At 41.0% G+C, this 24,651-nt stretch overlaps 1 protein-coding gene across 3 annotated transcripts in view; it reads right to left on the reverse strand.

Annotated features, from left to right (window-relative positions):
• Positions 1 to 23,961, reverse strand: part of FGGY (FGGY carbohydrate kinase domain containing) — a 358,793-nt gene extending 334,832 nt beyond the window's left edge. The window contains exons 1-2 of one of the 3 annotated variants that reach the window (XM_080921785.1): positions 23,866 to 23,938; positions 19,918 to 19,976 (exon numbers count right to left, since the gene is read on the reverse strand). The gene's annotated coding sequence lies outside the window, so the exon portion shown is untranslated. Of the gene's footprint in view, positions 1 to 5,203; positions 5,324 to 19,917; positions 19,977 to 23,865 lie in introns of those variants that run through there. The other 2 variants (XM_080921783.1, XM_080921784.1) reach the window with 2 other exon arrangements.
• Between the last annotated feature and the right edge of the window lie 690 nt (positions 23,962 to 24,651).

A 24,651-nucleotide genomic window follows, 5' to 3' on the forward strand; every position in this document is an offset into this window, starting at 1 on the left:
TGCTCTCCGCTCCTCTCTGTGAGTGGAGGCTAGGACATGGGAGTCTCTGTAATACCTCTGGACCAGGGGAGAGTCTAAAAGGCAAGTGGCTTTTTGTTTACACTGAATCTACACACTTCTCAGAGCAAATGTCTATCATGACAGTGACTCCGGCTTACATGGGCAGGAAAACCAGCATCTGGATACAGAAGGAATTCCCCATGTTTTACTGGGGCAGCTGGGCCTGAACTCCCTACCTGTGTAACCCGGAGCCTCAGGCTCCCCCCTTTCCTGCAGAAAGAGAAGAAGCACTTACACCGCAGCCATCATGAGTAGATTGGGAATCAGGAGGAGACCCAGGAGAGACAAGATCAAGAGTGTGTTAGATGATCTATTTTCCTGACTGACCCCTGATGCGTTACAAGGAAACCTGACCAGAGAACCCTCAGGAATGCCTGGGCCCTTGGGGCTGCTCAGAGATGAGCCACATGACACAGGATTCTCCCAGGGGTCTCTCCAGACTCCTGTGGGGCAGCCTCCAGACAGGAACTTCACTAGCACAGCACAGCTGCCCTGCTCAGCAAGGTGGTCTGAGCTCCTGCGGTCCAATTTTAACCCTAGCAGTCTGCACCCTCGACTTAGAAAAAAAAAAAAAGATGGTTTCTTGGCCACCTCACTCTGGGGGATTCTAAAACAAGCCAGCCAACAGATGTTCTCTTACTGCTTCCTAGATGTTTACCCCAATAAAAAGGAACAAGAAGAGAAAAAGAAAAAAACAACTTCATTAAAAGTGATAGCTTCTGGCTTAATCACGATTTGCCATCTGTGTTTGCTCCCCTTAGGCACTGTGCAGGTAAAGAAGAAAATGGAGAAGCAAGAATAATAAAGCTCACTGCCTCCCCCTGAGTGCCACAGGGTTTCCAGTCTCAGCAGGTGGGTCTTTTTCACCCCTGGGGAGCTCATATAAACATGCGAACGTGAGTGCAGGCTTTCATCCCTTCATTCACTCAGGAGAGAACTCTGAAAGCTAGTGACAGATGCTGACATATGCTGAGTTGTCACTCTCACCCGCCATGTTTGCTCTTGGTGGTTTATGGGGGGGGGGTAAAGGAACTCCTGAGCAAATACATATTTTTCTGACATGAGGATGGCCATGTCAGTGACCACATGTCTCAGACTCATGGGAATGTCAAAACCTTCCCCTGGTCCAAAGGAAACGCTTAAGTGCAGTTTCCTCATCTTAGATGCTTAGAGTCTGAGACAGTTCCCCATAAAGACTCACTACCAAGATTACCTAAACCTGCCTCCTGGTCTTCTAAATATATAATAGCCCTGCTATCTTGGACAACTGTATATAATAACCCTGCTTCCTCCTACGACTGTATTCAACAATCCCACCTCATCCTACAACTGTATACAATAATCCCATCTCCTTCTACATTTGTCTACACACATACACACACACACATAATAACTCCCACCTCCATGCAGACTCTGATGGTGCATCTTTATCAGAGTGTGCACAGCTCATCTAGTCCTGGCTTTTCTGAACTGTATAAATCTGTGTGTCTGTCCTTTTGAATCCTAGTATCCCAAGTCAGATATCGAGGATCAACCCATGCTGGACGCCATACCGATTACTCTGCTAGGCTCATTCTCAGGCAGCAGAGTCATAATAGATAAAGACAGCCTGAGTTCTTCCCCAAGTGAGATACTCTGTGAGCTTTTTAACCCTAATGAACACTGCCCTGGCCCTGCCCACTAGGCCCCTAGATATTCTCACAGTCCTGGAAGTATGCTTGTGTCCTGTACTGATGGAGCGTCCCATCCCCATCACTTCCTGTGAGTGATTCTAATAATGGTACTCTGGAATCTACTTGTAGAATGTCTTTCTTTGTGGTATATAAAATGAAATCGTCAGTGTGGCCCTCCACAAGGTGACTGACAACACATGAGGGTAGCTTGGAGCTGACTACCCTGGCCACCTATTCTACCCACTTGTCACCAAACATCTACATCGGGAGAAATAGCTCCTACCTATGTGCCTTATCTACTCTTCTGATACTGTAGTAAATGTTCTAGAAGAATCATCTTTTTATTTTCTTACAACTTAATTTTTTTTTTAAAAAAAAGAGAGATACGTGTACAGATTTTTAAAAGCATTTTGGCATAAAACTATATGAATATATTTTGTCAGTACTTGATTTTTTTAAAGGTTTGATAGTATGCATTGAAATCTTTCTAGTTACCATAAGCATAAGAGTACATGTAAAACAAAATGTAACATGGAAATAGTTAAAGTTTTCTTGGTGTGTAAAGATTAAACATAATGATTTTTAAATACCAAAAATTGCCACATTGCAATTTTCTTAGCTCTTGAGTTATTAATGATTTAAGATCTAGTTGTATCCCACTCTGAGACGGTGCTATACACTTGCTGCTTATTTTTTTCTAAAAAGGACTGAAGCTTCCACTTTTTGTTCTCATTTTATTTTATTTTTTGAGCTTAGAAGAATCATCTTAAAGGAGAAAGGATTTACTCTGACTCAGAGCTCAAGGATCCAAGCCATCATTGTGAAAGGGAAATCGAGGCAGCAGAACTCTTGAGGCATCTGGTCACATCGAACCCAGCACTGGAAAACAGGCAGTTAATGGAAGCCATTATTACTCAGCAGCACATCCCTGGTCCCAACCAGGGAATGGTGTCATTCATCTCAACTAAAGCAATCAAGAAGATCCCCACAGCCTGCCCAGAGGCTTGTCACCTTGGTAACTTTAGGTTCTGCCAAGCCAACAGCATTAACCATCACACCACAAACGCAAGAATTGCTTCTGCTCTTACCTAAAACTATATAAGAGTGTTCCAAACCTAGAGAGAAACCAGAAAATAAGGAGGGAATGAAGAGTCTCTAGAGAACTTCTGTTTTCTCACAGAAGTACTCTGGCTTCTTTCTATGCTGCCAACCCCAAGGCAAGAGAGATTGCCCATGGAGCTGTCCCTAGCTTGTTTCTGACCACATTCCTCTGTAGGTAAGAAAAATGTCTTGTCATGAACCACCAAGAAAAACCAGAGAGTGATGGCTACTCACCAGCTGTGGGCATGCTTTAGGTCTAGATTCTGAATCTAGGAAAAGAACCTACCTGCAAGAGTGCACTCCCATGTGCAGAAAGTATACTATAACCCATTACAGTGAACTCAAACCGGACCCTTGTCTCCGTGAGATAGCCAGTGCCTGGCACAAGTAGAAATTCAATAAGCACTTGAGACTCAGTGAATGAACTGGGTATCCTAAGAACCCATCATTGGGGAATAATAAAAGATGCAGTGCTTACTACCCATCTGATGGTCTGCTAAACCACCTGTTTACACTGCTACTTCTGATCCCGAAAACCACAAAACATCTATTGCCATCCCATTATATTGATAAGTGCTAGCAGAGCAAAGCAATACTCCAATTGTTTATTCAACCACTAAGTAAGACAGTGAGCCACCCCTCCCCTCAAAGCCCTCCATCTGTCTGAAGATGCTTTGTTACCTTCTGATGGCCTTCTATTACCAAATGCTGATTTGGCTGAGGACTGTGTTAAGCGCCCTTGCCTACTGTGCTGAACCTAGATAACCCAAAAGCCAGGCAGTCCACCTTCAAAGGCTGTCCTTCCACAAGACCAGAATGCCTCTTTATAGATTCTCCAGATTTCAGAAACTATTACTAGACGTCCTATAGAATGCCTACAGTCACACTGAGAGCCAGGGAGGCATTCTCCTAGCATTACTTGAGCAGCTTCACAGTTCGTGTTTTTCTAAGAGATCCTAATTCAACATTCAGCCTCACTATTTCTCCATTATTGTGGCTTTAGTCCCTCTGAGAGTTGTTTCCACACCTGAAACCTAACTCCAGCAAGTATGAGCCCTTGAGCACCTAGATTCCCTAAAACCAGATCCCTTGCCCTGCCTACTTTGTGCCCTTTGCCCCTTGGTTACAAGTACAGTCCTCTGAGTCCTGAACTCCACGCTTCATCAGTACCCGAAGATACAAAAACCTAAGAAATAGAGAAAAAAAATTTTCTAACTAGGAAATAATATTTTCTAATTGAAGGGAAATTATATTCTCTGTCTAACTGAAAAAAGAAGGATCAGGCTCACCATTGTGTTGCTTGTTTCTATCAAGGGCTTACTGAATTAAGAAACCCAATCATCGATGAGGTTAGCAAGCCTCACTGCAGACTTCAGCAGCACACGTAATCTGCCTGAAGCACACAGGCAGGAAACACCAGCCCCAGGATGTAAACACAAGCATACAGTAGTAAGTTTGGGGCACTTTCCACAACATTCAGTTAAAACTAAAAATCAAAGTCTTTGCAACTTGAGAACAACAGATGCCATGAAAGCTGGTCTTTCTCCAGCTCTGCCCTGCAAACTGCCCACCTGACTTCACCATCTTATTCAATCCTTAGCTTAGCCCTGTCAAGTAGAGTGGAAGCCCCATTTCTCAGGAAAATGAGCTGAGGTGTTCAAAGAGGGCACTAAGAGCACCAGAAGGGCTATGATTCCAGGCTAGGTCAGGGCAATTCGAAAGCCTGCTTTATGAATGATGAGGAATGGAGCTTGGGTTTCGTCTCACAGTTTGGGGGCCAAAGAGGAACACTTTAAAAAGAAAAACAGCTGTAGGGGTGGCCATTCAGGGAAGAGGAAGGAGGCCCGTGGCCTGTGGATGGCAAAGAGAAAGAAAAATAATGAAGAGAAATTCAAGCTGTGCACAAGTCCTAAGACACACCTAATGTCTCAGTCTACAGGATGCCTTAAACCTCAGGTTCCACCAAGCCCCCAGCATGGGGTGCATGGACTCCTGGCCCCTATTTACGATCAAAAGGCTGTTCCATGCCATAAATATTTATATGGCTCACTAAATGATGGCCTGTGTAAATATTGTGAGAAGGGTACCACAGGAAGTCATGGGTTTCACAGCTGATTGTTTAGTAAGTGCACAAGCTTACTCGAAAGCCATGTGAGGATAGGCAAAAAACCTGGAAACTGGGGCTGCTCTCTACAAAACTATTTTAGCCATCCTTAGAAGGAGACAAATGCTAGAAACTTTCTGCTCAAAACCAACTCCTAGAAAATTGTACTGTCTCTGTATTTCCTTTCTTTCTTTCCCCTCAAATAACCTAGTCACAGTGAAGACTATTTCCCAACACTAGACCCCTGGAAAATGGAGGATCTTACCTTATATTCTGCTTCTTAAAGAGCCACTCCTCCAGGTTCAGTTTTGTTGGTGACAGCCTACAGAAAGTGTGTCCCAGGACTGGGGAGAAAACTCAACTCAGTGTCCTCTTTCAACAGCGATCTTTGGACTGTACTGGGAGCTCATGTGCTCCAGCCTCATGCAATTTAGTATTTGGTTACATTGTAATCGGGTTTAGGTAAGACCAGGAGATGAGGAAAACAACAAGTTGGCCTGTACTGTTCACTTCAGTCTTATTAATAAAAAAAATCACTACTCCTGTAAGTGTGAATCCTCCTGCAAGTTTCCCACATGATCTACGATGGTGAGAAAATTTTGTACAGAAAGGAATGAGTCATTATGACATTAATACCTTGTCCTCTATGGCTTCTATCAGCATATCCAGGACCTTTCTTCCTCTTAAAGTGAAAGGCTATCTTCTATGACTGCCCTCTCCTTCTCAGACTTGCAACTTGGGAAACAATTTTTAGACTTGTCTCATTGCGAATGCTAGTTCAAAAGAAAATCTTCAAATGTTTCCTAGATTCCCAAGTCTATGGAATTTGTGCCAACTAAACAAAATATCTTCCATCCAAGTTTACCTGTGGCCTGATATAAACCTAGAAGCAGCGTAAGTGTGCTTTGGGTCAAGTCTGGAGTGACTAGCAGGCCATGAGAGAAGAGTGGTAATTCTCTCCATGGTAATTCTTGGAGTCCAACGACCCTTTCATAGGGGACACCTAAGACCATCAGAAAACACAGATATTTATTTACATTATGATTTGTAACAGTAATAGTTACAGTTGGGCAAAAGCTACAAAAATAATTTTATGGTTGGTGTCACCACAACAGGAGGAACTGTATTAAAGGGGCAAAGCATTAGAAGGTTTAGAATTACTGCATTAAAAAGAAGGAAAGGACAGAACTCGTCCCCTGTCGACTACTAAGAAGCTCCTGAGAGCACAAGCTTTCATTTCTTAGAATGTCTAACACTCACCTACAGCAAAAAGTCTGGTCTAGTAGAGGCAAAACGGGGGAGAGGGAGGAAAGGGGGAATAGGGAAAAGAGAGGCAGATATATTCCTTGTCTACAAATAACAGCTGCCTGAATTCCAGCCCAAGAAAAGCCTACAATATCAAGAAAAGAACAGAGAAAGAAAATGTCAGTTCTCAGAGACCCAGACAACTCAAAATACTAAGCCAAAACAAAGCATACACGAGCAAAACCACCTGTGTACTCCAAACTCGTCCACTTGCCCCTGGAGTGCTGAGGCAGTCACCCAACTGTGAAGACCTAAAGATACTGAAAACCGGGGTCTTACCTGTAAATCCCACAGCACACTGATCCTCAAGCCCTATCCAGACAGCACACATCATAAAAACACCAACCGCCACACTTTTAGTTTCTGAGCTCAGAGGTTCTGGAGAAAAGCTTAAAGCAGGAGCATAAACATTATCCTACAAGGAGACTCAAGACTGTATCCTGACAGGGGAACACATGGCTGGCCCTCCCTACTTGGCCATCTCTACGGCCAACACACAATGCAGAGAAAATTCAGCACAAACAAGGTACTCATTAAGAAGCTGATGAATAGATGAACTACTGCTGGAAGAAAGAAAAGCAATGCCCCAACCCCAACATGCCTAGCACTGAGTGATTTGGGGTAAATCATTTAACATGTCTCTTCTGAACTACAAATGATAGTCACAAACTCTGTACTCCAGTGATTACTGTTCAGATTGAAAGAAGTGATGAATGTTAAGTTGGAGCAGTCATTGGTTGGCTGTTCCCTCGGTCTCTGCTCCATCTTTATCCCTGCACACTTTGTAGGCAAGAGACATTTTTGGATTGAAGGTATTGTGGGTAGATTGATGTCCCCTTCCCTCGTCTGTAAGTCCTGTCTGGCTACAGGAGGTGGCACTTCACTCTCTATATCCCCCTCTGGTAGGAATCTAAGCTAGGGGTTACCTCCATAGATTTCTCATATATTTTCCCACCCAATGCCTCTAGCTAGTCACCAGAGATGCTCCCCACACTATTTCCATTCTCATTTCTAGCCCGCTCTTGCTTCCCTTCCCCACACCTAATTACCATCCCCACTCCCCTCCTCCCCTCCTAGCCAGTTCCCTCTCTCCATCAACCTCCAATGGCTATTTAGTTTTCTCTTCTGAGTGAGATTCCCATATGTTCTCTTGAGACTTCCTTAATACCCAGGTTTTTTTTGGGGGGGGGTCTGTGGTTTGTAGCATGCATGTCCTGTACTTTACAGCCATCCCGTGTGAGAAAGTCAACCCCTAATGACACTACTAATGATATTTTGCTATGTTCGCAGATAGGAACCTAACATAACCTAGTGTAACCTGAGTGGCTACTTCCACAGTGGGTGGAGGCAGATGCAGAGACCCACAGCCAGAAATCAGCAAGAGCCTGTGAAGTCTTATGGAAGAGTGGAGGATAGAAACGAGCAAGACTGAGAGATAAAGGAGACCTACAGATTCGACTAGCCTGGGACTATGCATGCTCACAGAGCCTGGGCCACCAACCAGAATATGGACCTAGACCTCCTACACATTTGTAGAAAATGTATAGCTTGGTTTTGAGGTGTGTTTCCTAACAAGTGGAGCAGGGCTGTCTCACTCTATGTTCCCTGCTACTGGAGCCTCTTCTCCCTACCTGGATGCCTGATTGGGCCTCAATGAAAGAGGATGTGCCTAGTCCTGATGGGACTAGATGCCCCATGGGGGGTTGGTACCCAAAAAGGGGGCAATAGGGCGAGAGATTTGTAAGGGTGGGACTAGGAAGAGGAAGAAAGGGGATTGTGATCAGAATTTATAGTAAATAAAAATTAAAATTAAAAAAAAGAAAGAGAAGTGATAAGCATTGAAGGCATTTGAAAGGGGAATTGCTTCATAAATAAGAAAGTTCAATGGCATTGGAGGACACAAAAGGAAAATAGTACCAGACACATTATAGCATCACCAAAGGGGCCAGAGCCCAGCAACTCAGAATGGTGCCCAGACTCACCAAGCCTCCAGCACTGCATCTCCTCATTATTTCATGGTGTTTCAATGTATTATCAAAATTAACAAGACCCAAAGTCCATGCATCTCAATGAAGTCCTACACAAAGCAGCCATTTAGAACAGAAGCTGTGGATCTTCTCAATGAATTTCATACTCTAACTGTTAAATATATTTGTGCATGTCCAACTCCAAAATAAAATTTATGACAGAGTTGTAAGTAGAAAAACAATTCATTTTATGACTTCTTTGTATATAACTTCTGTCTAATATTTATATTTATTATTTAGTCCTTTTTATTCTTTTCTATATGTTATACTAGAGCCACATAATCATTTGTTTATACACACCCACAAATATACATGTGTGTCTGTGTGTGTGTGTGTGTGTGTGTGTGTACACACATACATATACACAGACATACACTCACACATACAACTTTGGTTTCTGATGTTTTTATTTGCAAAACATGTTTTAATTTTATGTGCGTTTGGTGTTTTGCCTGCATATGCAAGGGTACCAGGTGCCCTGGAACTGTAGACACAGACAGTTGTGAACTGCCCTCTGGGTGCTGGAAATTGAAACTCTACAAGAGCAGCCAGTGCAGTGCTCTTAACCACTGAACCATCTCTCCAGCCACTGAAAGAATAATAAAGTTTAATTAAAAATATATATTACCTATTCTGAGATCTCTTATCTCCATGTACACACACACACACACATATCCCAGTGTTTTCCAGTCTGAATATGATAAAATGAGACTGAAACATTATATACCCTGAATTGTATAGTGTACAGTCTAGTGTTGCTGTGGTATGAGTGCTTAGTCCTGTGCATGGTGGGTACAGCATTGCATGATGGGTACAGCTTTGCATGGTGGGTACAGCACTGCATGATGGTACAACTTTGCATGATGGGTACAACTTTGCATGATGGATATAGCCTTTATGGATTTGATCAGGATGTTTATATAAGAGACCCAGGAGGTACTTCAAGGGAAACCTAATGTGCCTAGTAAAACTGCATATGGCAACTAAGTGGTTTCTTGCATTCTATCCCACTCAGCCTTTCTCTGAAGAATAAAGACATATTTGTTACTGCCCCAAAAGCTGTGGTTCATACTTAATGAGAACTCAGTTCTTTTCTGTGGTTTTTCTTTTTTTTTTTTTCTGTGTTTTGAGCCTCTTCATGCTTCATTGCCATTTTTTAATATTTTTTTATTTAACAAAGTAACAAGAAGTATTCAAGTTAATATTTCTCTTTCTGTGATAAAGCAAAAACAACATGGGGAGGAAAGCATGTGTTTGGTTTACATATCCAGGATCACAGTTGATTAAGGGAAGCCAAGGAAGAAGTTCAAGGAAGTAACCTGGAGGCAGCAGCTAAACTGCAGACCATGAAAAGACAAATGAGTACTGGCCTGCTCCTCATGGCTTGCTAAGCCTGCTTTCTGATATAATTCAGGACCACTTGCCCAGGGATGAGGCTAGCACAGTGGGAGAGGCTCTCCGACATCAGCCATTAATCAAAAACAAAAAATGTCCTGTGAATGAGTTTGCCTACAGGCAACGGACGGAGACATTTTCTCAACTGAGGTTTACCTTCCCAGACAACTCTAGTGTGGTACTCTGAATGAGAAACACAGGCACATATGTTTGAACATTCGTTCCCCTGTTGGTGGGATGGTTTAGGAAAGATTAGGAGATGTGGCCTGTTGAAGAAGCTATATCACTAGGTAGAGGAGGATGATTTTTGAGTGTTCTGAAGTCCAACCCATTCCCAGTTAGCTTGTGCACTCTCTTTCCCTCCCCCCCCCCACTCACACATGCCACCTGCTGCCACGATCCCTGCCTTGATGGTGATGGACTAACCCTCTCAAACAGTGAGCCACTAGGTAAATCATTGGTTTTTTATAAATTGTGTTGGTTAAGATGTTTTGTTACAGCAACTAAGACATGAAGGTACTAAATGAATAAGACAGTCTTTTACATTCAACGTAGGAATCCAAAAGGCAGAAAGTCAAATCTTCATGCTGGCCTCGTAAAGTGATGATCACACAGCTCAAACGATGAGCTTTCCCTGTGATGGTCAAATAGTCTTGGGTGACAGCCAAATCACCAACTTCTACAAGCCATAGAACAACCACCTACACCCCCACACACACACACTCCCAACTCCTAAGGTAATCATGAATAAAATCTAGCTCATCAGAAGACAACCCAAACAGTACCAACAAACTTTCTCTTAAAACAAATCAAACTCTGAATGTCTCATGTCCTCTTTGGTTAAAAACCAGGTTCACCACTGTGTTTTCTCCAGATCTCCTCTTTTTCCTCTTCTTCCCTTCACCTCCTATACTCTACATAATTCTTGTGTGTTGCAGTAAATATTAAAAAATAATAAAGATTTATCTCTTTATCGGCCGGCCCTGAGGTCTCACTCCTCAGGCCCGATTTTAGTTTGCAGCCCCACGCACCTCTGGAGCCCGGTCCGAGCCGCCAACATGGCCCAATTCATCCGCACAACTACCTTCCCTGGGTGGTTTTCTACTGACTGCTCTCCGCCTCTGTCCCAGGGTATTTCTGGACCCCAAAATCCCACACAAACACAACTCTACAGCCCGATAGCTTTTCATACAGATTTATATATTCAACTCTCAATCCACAAACCCTCTACACAACAAGATTGCATCAAATAGACAAAGATACAAACTGCCCTTCTTTATGAGATATTAGACCTGTAAAATCCTTAATGTTCATAGCTTTTTAACACCCATAAATCCCACCTAGGTCCAGCTGGTCCTTGGGAAGCTTCATGTTGCCAAGACCTCTAAACTCCATCCTCTGACCTCTTCTGGCCTCTCAACCCTCTCTACTTCCCTCGCCCCGCCCAGTCACTAGCTTTCCTTTATTTTACTAATTAAAATGGGAAGGTTCAGTTGGAGTCACGTGACTAGCCAGCACTTCTTGGGGAAGTGGAATTACAATAAAATAAAACAGCTTCAGGACAATCTTCACTTGTGTTCCAATAAAACAGCCCCTGCCTGTTTATCAAGCCTTTGGTGCCCTCCTTACCCTTCTCTGTGCAGAGGGGTAAAAGGCTGTATAACACTGAAATTCTGAAGTATCAGGATCTTGAAGATCTCAAAGCCCAATGTAGAAGAAAGAGTCCATATTCAAATTGAGGTCTGCTTTGACAGGAATAGAACCACTACCATGAGGCCTCCCACACTAATCAAACTGCCTTGATCCAAGTTATCCCAAGAAACTTTTTCAGTCATCAGAAATTAAAAAAAATCCCTTCTCCGCTGCTTAGAAAATGCTGCTTTTATAGTTCTTATTTTATTATTTTGGCATATGGGTGTTTTGTTCGAATATGTGTTTGTGTACCATGTGCCTGCCGGATACCCATGGAAACCAAAAGAGGGCATCATATCCCTTGTGACTAGACTTACAAATGTTTGGGAGCCACTGTGAGTTCTTTGGAGCTGAGAACTGAGACCAGGTCCTCTGGAAGAGCAGTCAAGTTCTCCTAACCTCAGACATCTCTCCAGCCTACTAATTCATATTATGGTAATAAGGGGGATTTATGAGTCATGAGGTTAGAAAATTGTTAATATATATAATAATCAAATAAAATTTTAACTAAAAAGAACTAACAATTATCTTCTACTAAAACGTTCCAGAGACATGATACTCCACAATGCAGGTTTTAATAAGAATACCCCAGAGGCTTAGGTATCGCAACCCTGACGCCGACGGGGTGGTGCTGTTTGGGCGCATTATGAAACTCTTAGGAAGTACAGTGATCCTGAAGAAAGTATACCACTGGGGTGGGCTTTAAGAGTTGTAGCTCTTGAATTTGTGTTTAGAGTTGAAGATGTGCCCTCTCAGCTTTCTACTCTAGTCTCTTCCCGCCTGCCTTCCTCACCATTATGGACTTTCCCTCTGGAACCTCAAAAACAAAATAAATTCTTCCTTCTGTAAGTTGCCTTGGTCATGGTAGTTTATCACTGTAACAGAAAGGTAACTACCACAGCAGCCATTCTGTATATAAGTGATTCCTCTTTGTGACTGTCATACTTCATAACAGGGAGCCACCTAACATAGGAAGAAGAGAAAGACTGAGTATCATTCCCATCCTAATTAGATGAGTATCTTCATCCTCATGGTCAGTTCCCTTTCTCCAAACCCTATTGACACCCAAGTTCACTAAAACCATGGGCTTGGGTTGAAGACCTCTCGTTGCCTAGAAGTGAAAAATGTTTGAACCAGCACAAAGTGTAATGAATACACTACCTTAAATGCAAAGTTGTTTTTATTTTAATCCCTGATATGATACCACTACAAAGTTATAGCTATAACATGGTAATTGTATGCAAACATGAATTACTTGCACATACACTCTTCTTTCTGGGAAATGAATTCCTGACCCTTTGAATTATGAATAATTTAAATATATATGCAGTTTCTCCCCTGTCACTTTCCCCTCCAAGAGGCTGCTGTTGATTTGCTAACATAATTAACTACAAAATGATTCTCTGCAGAACTAACCAGTCCTTCAAAGTAATGCCATAGTCATTAGCATTTTGGCTGAAATCCACAGTTTTTCCCAGAAATTCACTCAAATTAAAGCAGCAGAAGAACCAACCAACCTAATGAGGATATCCAAAACACATCTCAGGCAGCCTCAGAGAAAGCCACAAAATCCATTCTGCACAACAAAACACCTGCCTGAGACAAAGGTCCGGATGGCTGTGGTCTTTGATCTGTTTTCACATTTACTTGTTCATGAAATGTGGACAAGTATCTTTAAGGCCCAGGGAGAAAAACATAAAGCAGCAGTTCTCAACCTGTGGGTTATGACACCTTTTGTAGATCAAACGACCCTTTCACAGGGGTCACTTACCAGCTATCCTGCATATCAGCTGTGTACATTACCATTAATAACAGTAGAATAATATAATTATGAAATAGAAATGAAAATAATTTTATGGATGGGGGTCACCACACCATGAGGAACTGCATTAAAGGGCCACAGTATTCGGCAGGTTGAAAACTACTTTAGGCCCTAAAGGATCAGTTATCTGAAAACCAAATATTCAATTTGAAAAAATAAAATGGTCTGCCATTCCTCAAACACACCCCAGCCAGGATTGTCTTGGGCTAAAGTACCAATGTAAATGTAGCTAGGCCACTGCTTCTCCACAGCCCTCCTGTCTACTACTCTCCTCTAGCTCTTGTTCTCTCCCTGGGATGAACCCTCTACACTAAAAACCTGTACAACCTCCAGTTTGCTGCCTTTGGCTTTCATGTGTTCTCTTCTGAAACACAATTAATAAGTGGGCTTTCATACAGAGAGAAATAAAATGAGCACCTCTCAAGCCTCAAAGGCGTGAAGAGTTATAAAAGAAAACAATACTGAGATATAATTTCAACATAACAAATTAGCAGACATTGGAACTCTGAAAATAGCCAATTTCAGTTAGAGCATATGAGGTATACTTTTCTCAGGAAAGCTATTCACTCAGTTACTTGTCAAAAGATTGGCAGTATCTGTCAGCTTTTACAGTCTACCTTTACCCAATAGTCTAACTTCTTAGAACTGATGAAGCATTGGTTCACCATAAAGCAAAACAAACATGTCCACTCTAACACCTTCTACAAATGCAAGAGCAATCTTGCAAAAAATTAAAATTAAAAATAAAAATAAATAAATAAATAAAAGGAGGAAATTAACACATGTTTATTGAGAAAAGAGTTTAAAAGAATAATGTATCAGTAGTTGTCAAAAAAAAAAGGAATAAAAAAGAGCTACAGAAACAGGCTGCTCATATATTATTAGCTTAAAAAGCAAATCCTGCTGAACTGCCAAGCTAACAGGCTGAAGCAGGAGGCGCCGTGTTCAAGGAGTAGAGAGTTCAAGCCTACTCTGTACTGAGGAGTGAGCTCTAAGCTAACCTGAGTTAAACATGAATGAGATCATGTTTAAACCAACAAAATGAAAAAAATAGAAAAATAAACAAGCTCTCAGATTATACAGTCTGCCCCTTTTTGCATTACTTTTTAAAAGAATAGAGGCCTAGGCACACATGGTCGTGCATACCTGGAACATTATTTCTCAGGATAATCCGAAGGATTAATTTAAATATTCCCTCCTCCTCTGGGGGACCCATGCTCTTCCGCAGGGAGTTCACCAGAAAGTAATGTTTACTGCATTTTTCAATAATTACATTCATATGCATCTACCTTTCTCCTATTTGTTTTCTGAGATTGCCTCTATCTTCAGTCAAAATGTTCATGAATATTTTCTGTGGCAACCGAGGGTACTATAAACATTAGCCTTAGCCAAAGGCCATATTAATCATGCCTACAGCCCTGGAGTGCCCACAACAGCTGGGCAGAGAACAATGCTTCTGATGAAAGGCCTTCCCGGGCTCAGAGGATTTCAATCTTCTGTGCTTTCTAACCGTGTCACAAGGCAACTTTTTAAAATCCTAAATTAGACTTACTCTAACATCAAAGTTACCACATAACTCTACTAGCTCAGAGTTTGGTAAGCTGATTATCTATCTAAATCATTCTTGATTTTATGGATTTCTTCCTACTTTTTGACCTTCACAGCCCTCCCTCCCACAGTCAGTTAGCAGAACCCAAGAGACTAAGCTTTTGGCCTTATGTGCAGAGGACTTCAGAACAGCTCAGCCACAAGTCTAGATGGCCAAGGATCAGCAATAAACTCACCCTAATTAATCAGTCCTCAGTCGTCCCTGAACCCAGACCCTACAAACTGCACTGTATGAGGATACCCCCCGACCCCTGGTTAAAACTATCATTTTCCAATTCTTCCTGAAAACACACTATTCACTCTTCTAATCACGGAAGCTGAGAACTTCGTTACAGGATAGTTCTACTGTCATTCCTCCAGGCAATCAGTCTAGACCCATCTTATGCAGAGTAATTTTTCTAAGAATAACTTCATTTTGGGGCATCTTATATTTCCTTCTAATACACATCTTTGCCCATGATCCCACTGGCTTTATGTGGGGAAAAGTCCTCCATATTACTGATGCCTTGGTACTGCAAAAAAAAATCCTTTCTTCACTTTCAAATGGCCCCTTCTATATATTTTATTCAAAACTTGTAGCTGACAATTTCTGTTTCCAGTCAAAGTAGAGGTGTAAGAACCATATCCTCCTATTTATTTACTTAGTTTTTTTAGTAATTCTAAAAAAACTAAGTAAATAAATAAATGTCTCAGACTGTTGGAAATCTGGCAACAATCATTATTAGAGAAAAATTAGTAAGGAAAGAAAATAATTCCTTCAATTCCTCCAACCGAATGCCTCAGGACTATGTGAAAACTGTGTCACACATGGTCACGCATGTGGGGAGGGAGTATAAGAGAGGAGGGAGTTGCTGCAGGAAAACACTCAAAGCACTGCACAGCACATCCAAGAGAGGCAGAAGCAACAGGAAGCACTACAGTAAAAATTCATAGAGTTTCATATCAAACAAGTAGAAAACATAGCTCACAGAGTGCTGGGCAAAATGCACAATACAGAATAGTGTGGATCTAATTGACAAGGCATAAAGCCAGCCTCCAGACGGGTCAAACTGTATCCGAAGAACTCAGGCTTGCCCTAGAACAAATCTCAATGTATTTACAGAAAGTACCAGGAGAAAAGAAGAGCACCCATGGTGTAAATACATAACGATTGCTATATAAAAAAATTACCACGCACAGGGCTGGGGAGATAGCTCAGCAGGTAGAAAGACTTGCTGTATATGTATAAGGACATGAGTTTGGATGTTCATCGTTCTAAGTTTCTTTCCTTCTTTCTTTCTTTCCTATGCTCTAGAACTGTAGAAAAAACAGACAGATCCTGGGACCTTACTGGTCATTAAACTTCAAGTTGAAAAAAGCAGAGTTACAGAATATGATGTCCTCTGTCCTAAACACAAACACCAATGGGCACGTATATCCATGTACACATTTGTGCACCTATACATGTACCACCACCCCTGCCAATACTTACAAATCACCACTCATATGAAGAGTCAGGAGCAAACAAGACAAAATGAAAAAAGAATCAGCAAATGGACAGCCACATAGTATCGGCACAAATAATCAGTAGTCAGAGGAAATAAAAGCTTCTATAACTATATGTTATATATCCAAAACTCTAGAGGAAAGACAACTTAAAAGTTCATATGTACTAAATGCAAAGAATATTCTAAGCTGCTGGAATTGAAAAACTAAGTAATGTTTGCTGTGAAAGACTATTTCAGTAAGTTTACAGAATTCAAGGAAAAATACTTGTGAACTTGAGGCTAACACAAGAGAAATCCTCCTCACCAGCAGAAGCAGAAGAATAAGGGAACTATAGATAGTGCTCAAAAAGCTAAATCTATAAAATGGAGTGAGCACTACAGAGTCAGCATATGGATAAACATATGGACGGTCTTAAAGGGACCTTAATAGCTCAGAAGACAGTGAACTGCTCTAACTATGGTTGGAATCATATCTGAAATGATAGGTGATGCCTTCCTGCAATGGTGCAGAAGTCTTTTTCACTTTCAGTTACTTCTGATTTTGTGCCCTTCATATTTTATGGGTAAATAGAATCCCATACATTCACCTTTGAACTCTTCATATATCTACAGAATGCAACAAAAATGTGCTTGGCCATGAAAGGTATTCTGTGATGAAATCAGAAGAGATGTCTTTGTCTTTGCTGGCTCTGTGCCTTTGTGGGTCCTGAATTAATCTGAGAACTTCAGGTCTTTCTTGGACAAATACACCTAGCTGTAAGTGATGATTGCTAGGTTGGCCATGTTCTATGGCCACTGAATGACTCAGACTGATAATAAGATGCACAAATGAGAGTCAAACCTGCCGTTGTCTGGTTTTGGCATGGAATTGAAGCTCAAACAGAGTAAGAGGTGTGTCATTGAGATGTGTGTTTTGCACATGGACATAAAGGCCCAAATAACTCTCTTTGAATCTATCTAAACAGGAACAAGCTGTCAAAAGAAGACAAGGACAGAAACTTCAGTCTACAGAAAACAGTGAAGGTCTTAGACCAGTGAGCTAAGGGCACCGAAGATGCTACTAGGCAAAGCAACATGTTCGCCTGGTCATTTGTCTGGTTTACAAAGAGCTGCTCCAGGAGGATTTCTTCATGTTTTTGTTACACTGCTGATGCTTAACATTAGTTGTGACTGTCAATTGGTATTAGATATTTAGATAGCAACCTTAGTAAGGCTTTGCTACAGTAGAGAAAGATATATCAAAAGTAAAAAATAAATGAATAATTATATCAAATGAAATAACACCCCAATTAAAAGACAGATTATCCACTGCTGATTTATTTAGTTTAATTAAATGCTGCCTACAAGAAGCTCAGTTTAAACATAATGTGATAAGCCAGAAGTGGAACATGATATGCCATATTACAGCAATGGAAAGGAACAAAGTATCTCCATCAATATCCAACTAAGCAGGTTTAAAAATACCTACAACCTAAACAATGACTAAGTAGATCTCTCTACTAGAACTTTTAGCAGAAACTGTGAAATAGCACAGGTTAATTCACCAAGACCAATTTGTACTGAATGGCTTTGCTAGGGTAAAAAAAAAGATATATCAAAGCAAACATTTCAATTTATGTACCTAATCATGTAGTATCAGAATACATAAAGCAAACTATGGTAGAACAGTTAAGAGGAATTTGTGCAAGTGATTATGCTCTCAGTGACTGACAGGGACAGTACCAATAGACAGCTGAGCAAGAGTGTGATATACAATGGGAATTGATCAACCCACCCTGGACAGACTGGTACTTCCGATGTTACACAATTACTCTACCCAACCAGTATAACATAAGTGTTCTAATAAGGGTATAGTTTGTATTGCTTAAATAACTCTCATAAAATTACTCTAAAAACATCCAAAGGATTCAAGTCATATGCAGGATGATCTATGACCATGACAGAACTATAGATCAGTGATCAAATGCTACCCTCAAATATATGTAAACTAATTAACATACTTCTTGGACACAACTATGCAATTTTAATGTGTTTAACAGAACACAAATAAAAAATATAGTGTATAATTTTTAGGATATGAATAAAGCCAGGTCTAGAGATGAATTGCATCAAACGTCAATATGAGAAAAGTTTGAAGACAATACACCCAGCATCTCCCCTGAAGAAACTAGAAGGGAATGAACCCCATATATGCTGAAGAAAAGAAATAACAAGCTGTACAGCGGAAATAATCACTTTTAAGACAGGAAAATTATGGAGAAAATAAGTTTGACTAAATTCCAGTACTTCGAGAAGGACAAAAAACATTAATATAACTCAACCAAAAGCGGTCATGAAAATAAAGAGAAAATGTATCCACTGCCAATATTGAGAATTAGAGAGATGAAATTAGAACAGTAGCCTGTTAATAAATTTGACAAATTAGTCACCTCATGTAAATCCCTTGAGGCACACAATCAAGCCTCACTCAAGGAGACACAGAATGGAATAATATCAACTAAACACAATAGCAACGTAGCTTTCTGTCACCTCATCACAGCATAGTGGCTCTGACAGGTAGATGTGAATGAGGGGACCATTGGGAGAATGTGAGGAAAAGTGCATTAAAAAGACTAAAACTAAAAAGTTTTTTTAAATTTTTTAAAAGGCTTCTCAGTGCCCCCAAATGAGCAGCATACTTGGTGCCAAAAAAGCGTCCGATGGTCCATGACTGGGGAAAAGGTGAGAGCAGCAGCACCCAGTAAGGAGTACCTGTTCCAGGCACCCCCTTTTCCTTTACATCTGAAGAATGCTGAGGATTGGGCAACTGAGAGAGTGGGGGGAAGGGTCAGAAGGAAGGATCCACACTCATCAAGGTAGAGAAGCCACTGTGTGTATCAGGTTATCAGGAGTGCCACTCACATGTGGCTGCCAAGTTGTCCCTCTGATCCAGAGTTGATCCTAAAGTGTCTCACCTCAGCCTCCAGGCACATTCAGCATGAGTCTTTCCAGATAGCTCACAAGCACATACACAGTGGCTCAACAACTCTGCACAACTAGAAGGAAAGCATGGAAATTGGATGGAGAAAAACAAATGTCTTTGCAGGATTAAGAGAAGTGCATAATCCTAAAGACAGCTCCCCAAAAAGAAACAAGTGAAGCAGGAGGAGCCAAAGAACACAGCAGTGTCTCAGAATCCCTAGCTGTCTCCAGCTGATTCCTGACCCTGTCTGGTTGACAAATAAAATGATATAATAAATTATGGAAGTTGCCAAAGAAGAAAACAATGGGGCACAAATGCTACTATAAACTAACAATAGCTGGAAATTTCTCAAATCCTGTGAGAAATGTGGACATTCAGGTCCATGAGTCTTAAAGGTCGACAAAGAGCTCAAACTTTGTCCAATCCAAAGAGGAATACATCATTATATTGTCAAAATAAATTTTTTGAAAGCAGCAACAGAAAAGAGAATTTTACATACACAAAAGCCTTAATTAGAATACTAATGTATTTCCCAGCAGAACTTTACAGATGGAAAGAGAACAGAATGAATACCCAATGCACTGCTTTTTATTTCTCAGTTTAAGGGGGAGATAAAGAAAAATACAGCAAAACTATTTTTTAGTAATGAACAAGAGATGAACAAAAAAAGTGACCCCAGACCTGTTTTTCCTATTGCTGGCTCTGCCGGAAGGACAGCTCAGCCTGGTCTTCAGGTTGGACTGAAAAAATCAGAAGGAATGACATGAAAAGAGGTTACAACCAAAACTGACCAGTAAGTAATATACAGTCAAATTTAGAATCCGCAAGACTGTGACAAAGGCAAGTAAGTGACTTTAACATTGGCCTAATACCTATTAGAAGATAAAAGTATTAAGAATAACTACAATAACTTATTAATGAACAGACTATATGAAATAATTAAACCATAACATAAATAAGGAGGTATATGCAAAGTTTTCATATGTGATTGAAGGTTGTGAATGAAAACTCACTCATAATGATGTAATGTTTTATAGAAAGCCCATGATAATGGACAGGCAAGATCTGTAGTGCACACATAACAGAGAACAAGAAAAAAAACCATATATATATATATATATATATATATATATATATATATATATATATATATATATAAAATCCTCAGAGCACAAAAGACAGCAGGAAGGGATAAGGAAACAAAGGAATTGCCCAACAATTAATAATATGGAAAGAGTTTGTACCTAGCAATAATTATTCCAGATATAAATGAGCTAAATTCTCAAATCAAAAGATTAATCATCTTTTAAACCATAACTATATGAGGCTTGGAACTCATAACAAGGAGAAAACTCAAGAATAAAAGACACACATTCTTGAACAAAATAACTTAGTTGAAACCAGAAGGGAAATTAAGAAATATTTTGAGACCAAGGCAGAAATGTAATGTTCAAAAGCTTACAGGAGACAGCAAAAAAAGTTCCAACGAGGAGATTACACTGATAAATCCCCATATAAATAAAAAATTCTGAAATAATCTAAGTGGTATCTCAAAAGCAGCAAAAGAAACAACACCCAGTATAGTAGAAAAAACAGAGCTGAGAAAAACAATAATATGAACAGAATGAATTGGTATTATGAAAAGATAAACAAAACTAGGACTTTGTCTATACTGAGGAAGCAAAGAAATGACAAAATCGAAAATGAAAGAGAAGGCATTACTTCTAATAGCTCCCAAAAATGAAGATCATAAGAAAGCAATACAAAGAAGGGTATGCCCACACTTTGGACAGGCAAGAAGAAATGACAAATTTTTCTAGACTTATGCAATCTACTAACTGTGAGTCATGGAGAAACAGAAAAGCTGTTCAGACTCATACTGAGTGAATAGATGACTTGTTATTTAAACACCTACCATGTATGGAATTCTCACAGAATTAACTTTCTTTTTACATATTTGATAAAGAGATAGTCCAGGATGTAATGACTTAAGTAATCTGTCCTACCAACATCTAAAAAGAGTTCATACCATTCCTTTATGAACACATGCCATTTCTAGTCTACATAGTCTGCAAGTACAAGAAAACTAATTTTAAAAGCATCAAAATTGGGAGAGAAGTAAAAACATTTGCAGGCATCATCTTTGTTTATTATTTGTGTTCACATGTATGATGAATGCAAACATGTTTATGTTTGTGTTACATAAACAAGTATGGATGGATGTACACAAACACATATGTGTCTGTAAGGAAGCCAGAGGTTGATGGACAGGTGGCACCCTACTCACTCCGTCACTCCCCATTTTTATTTTTTGAAACAGGGTCTCTCACTGAACCTGTAACTTACTTCCTAGACTATCTGATCAGCAAGTCCCAGAGATCGTCCCATCTCTACTTCCCCAGTGCTAAACTCTCAGGCAAAAGCCACAGTGCCTGGATTTTCATGGGTACTGGGATACAAATCAACGTCTGCAGGCTTATGTGTTATCACTTTATCAATCAAACCATCTCCCTAGCTCCTGAGATCTTACAAACACACACACACACACACAAACACACACACACACATACACACACACAATCAGCCTTCTGCATTTATAGTTATAATCAGACAATAATCAGCCAAAAATCAAAACTCTTAGGAAACAATTATGTCTGTACTAAACTACAGGGAAATTGTTACTCATCATTATTTTTAAGCAGTATAGCATGTTCTGGTTTTATCTCTTGTTGTAATAAATACCCTGCCAAATGTTAGTGAGGGTTCAGTTCACAATTGTAGATTAATACGTCACTGAGGGAAGTCAAGATAGGCAGAAACTCAAAAGCAGGACCTTGAAATTCTAAACATTATTACCTCGGATCAATACAATCACATAGAAGGAAAGTGGGGAAGAAAAGAGAGAGATGGGGGAGAGAAGAAAGAAGGGAAAAAGGGAGTAAGAGAGAAAGGGAGAGAGTGATAAAATACTATCATTAGATTTCCTTCTAGTGGAGGGTCCATCCCTTCCTCTCCAACAACAATTAACTGTGATACAAGTCCATCAACATCCACCATGGGAAACAGTGAGTTTACTGGCTTACTTACAGGGCATGGCTAAGAGCCCACTGACAGGAGCTTAGAAGGCTCCAAAGCAGCCATATTGTTAAGTCTTCACCCAGTGCAGACAATGGCTTCCCAGCAGCCATAGGTATGGAAACCCCTTCCCCAGTTTGCTCCATCGGACTCTAGCACCTAAGGCCACATGTAATTGGGGAATAATTACAAAAAAAAGGGGGGGGGGCAGTTTGCTCTGATGTGGTGTAAAGACTTATGAAGATGGCAGTTGCTTTGCTTGAAGAATATCATTCTGCATCACTGTGCTAAATTCCAAAAATAATAAATAAATAAATAAATAAATAAATAAATATATCTTGAACATTAATTGGGTTTTGGTGTTTACAGAAGACTTGGAACCAAATAAACCTCCTGCAGATACAAGGGTCAAAGGAATTCTGTGATATCCCCACTATGCAGAATCCAAAAGGCTCTAACTCCTCAAAATGGAAAACAAAATGGTAGTTACCCCCTTAAAAAAATCAGCCACAGGCCCTCCTCACCTCTATTTTCCACCTCCAAACCCCATCATAGTCAGTAACAGTTCTCTGGAGCTCTCCCTCATGCAGCCAGGACAAGGCCCTTAAGTCAAGACTGAGAATGACAGCCACATTAACAGGACACTCCAGAACACAGACACTAGCAGCAGCCCCAGCTAGCAAAAGGAAAGGGAAACATCAGGACTCGCATAGCTCACAGAACCCCTTTATAAAGAACAAGAAAATGAAACGAAAGACAAATCTACAAATCCAACCACAAAGTCAGACTTTAATTGTTCCTTATCCCTAAAAACATAATCCAATGGGACCTTTTGAATCCAAGTTTGATACAAATCACATTTGATCCAAGGATCAAACTTGGCCATAGCTTGCCTTTTACTTAGGGGAAGAAATGAGAGCTAAGGTGTCAGCAATGATCCAGTGAAATGCTCCGGTGACAGAGGAGTTCCCCCACAGTGCGTGTCTCCATCCTGAAATGGACGGGAAGTTCGTAAAAATGGGAAAATCCCCCTATATCCTTCCTAGTCTATAGCCGAGTAACAGGACAGATGGCACCACCCCATTTAAGCTGAAGTATGCATCAAATATCTCCAGCTGCTCGGCTTCTAAAGCCTTAAACAGCCCCAGCCTTGAAACGCCTTTATACTGCCAAACGTGAATTCAAAGACTAAAAATGTTTATAGAATTGTTCCCAAATTGGGCGGGAGGCGCGGAGGGGGGGGGGGGGGAGCCGGGGTTGCAAAATTCTCTTTCTGGGAGAAAGATAAACACTTTATTTAATTAACTATACACTACTCGGAGAGATAGGGCCTTAGGCCTCAGACATCTGTAGGACAGTCGTTGGGTTGCAGTAAGGGCCTCTCCCTTGGGCAAGACACCTCACCCAGAATACACAGGAAACAGGCCAACAACACCCTGGCTAGAATGAGACCCACAGGTGAAGGAGGGAAACATCTAGCAGGCTATGGAAGCTTTTTGGAGGAGCCGGCTGAGCGCCTGCGTGCCTGCAAGAGCCCCTGGGAGGGTCACTTACTTGTCCAATATGAAATCACATTCTAGCTAGCAGGCCAGCAGGCCACCAGGCACAGTCGCGCCGCACCCAGCTGTCCAAACAAGCTGTGACCCCGCCCGCTTCAGTCCAGCCCCTCCTGCAACCCTTGTAAGGCGCATCCTGATTGGTCCTTTGAAACGGACACCGGGAATGGTCAGTGCTTGTGAGCCCTTCCCCTTCCCTCTGCCGTGCCAGTCCTGGGTTTGCATTTTAAACTCCTTCGAGCACTGCCTGGGTTTTAAAGACGCCAAGGCAACAGAGACTGCTCAATCTAAGCAATCTGCTCTGAGCGCCCGCTACCCTAGCCGGTCCTGCTCTGTGTGATGGATATTTCCTGTTAAATCCCTCCAGGGTGAGCTCCAGGGTTGGTGTGGGCTTGAACCCTTTAGACCCCCTGCTTTTCAAGGATTCTTTAACTGTATCCTCTGGTTGAGCCTTTGAGGTGGAGATGACATGAAATCTAAAAGATATACGGGTCCCTGCCTTTGAGAACTTGACAGATTGGTTGATACTGACTTTTCGCTAGATACTGAGAGTCCAACACCGGTGGGCTTTTTTTTTACTAAGACTATTCCAAGGTTGTGAAGGACAAACCTTCTCAATAATAACAGTCTTCCTTAAACAGAACTGATGTATTTGTTACGTTAAGATTAGTATCCACATGATCTGAGAGTAAACACCGCATGATTTCTCTTGGTCATCCAGTTGAGAACTCTACCTTGGTGAGGCTGACGCCTCAGGATTAGTTCTGCGCCCTGCTGAAGGTCT

This window comes from Micromys minutus (assembly GCF_963924665.1).
Source record: "Micromys minutus genome assembly, chromosome: 9".
Taxonomy (NCBI): Eukaryota; Metazoa; Chordata; class Mammalia; order Rodentia; family Muridae; genus Micromys; species Micromys minutus.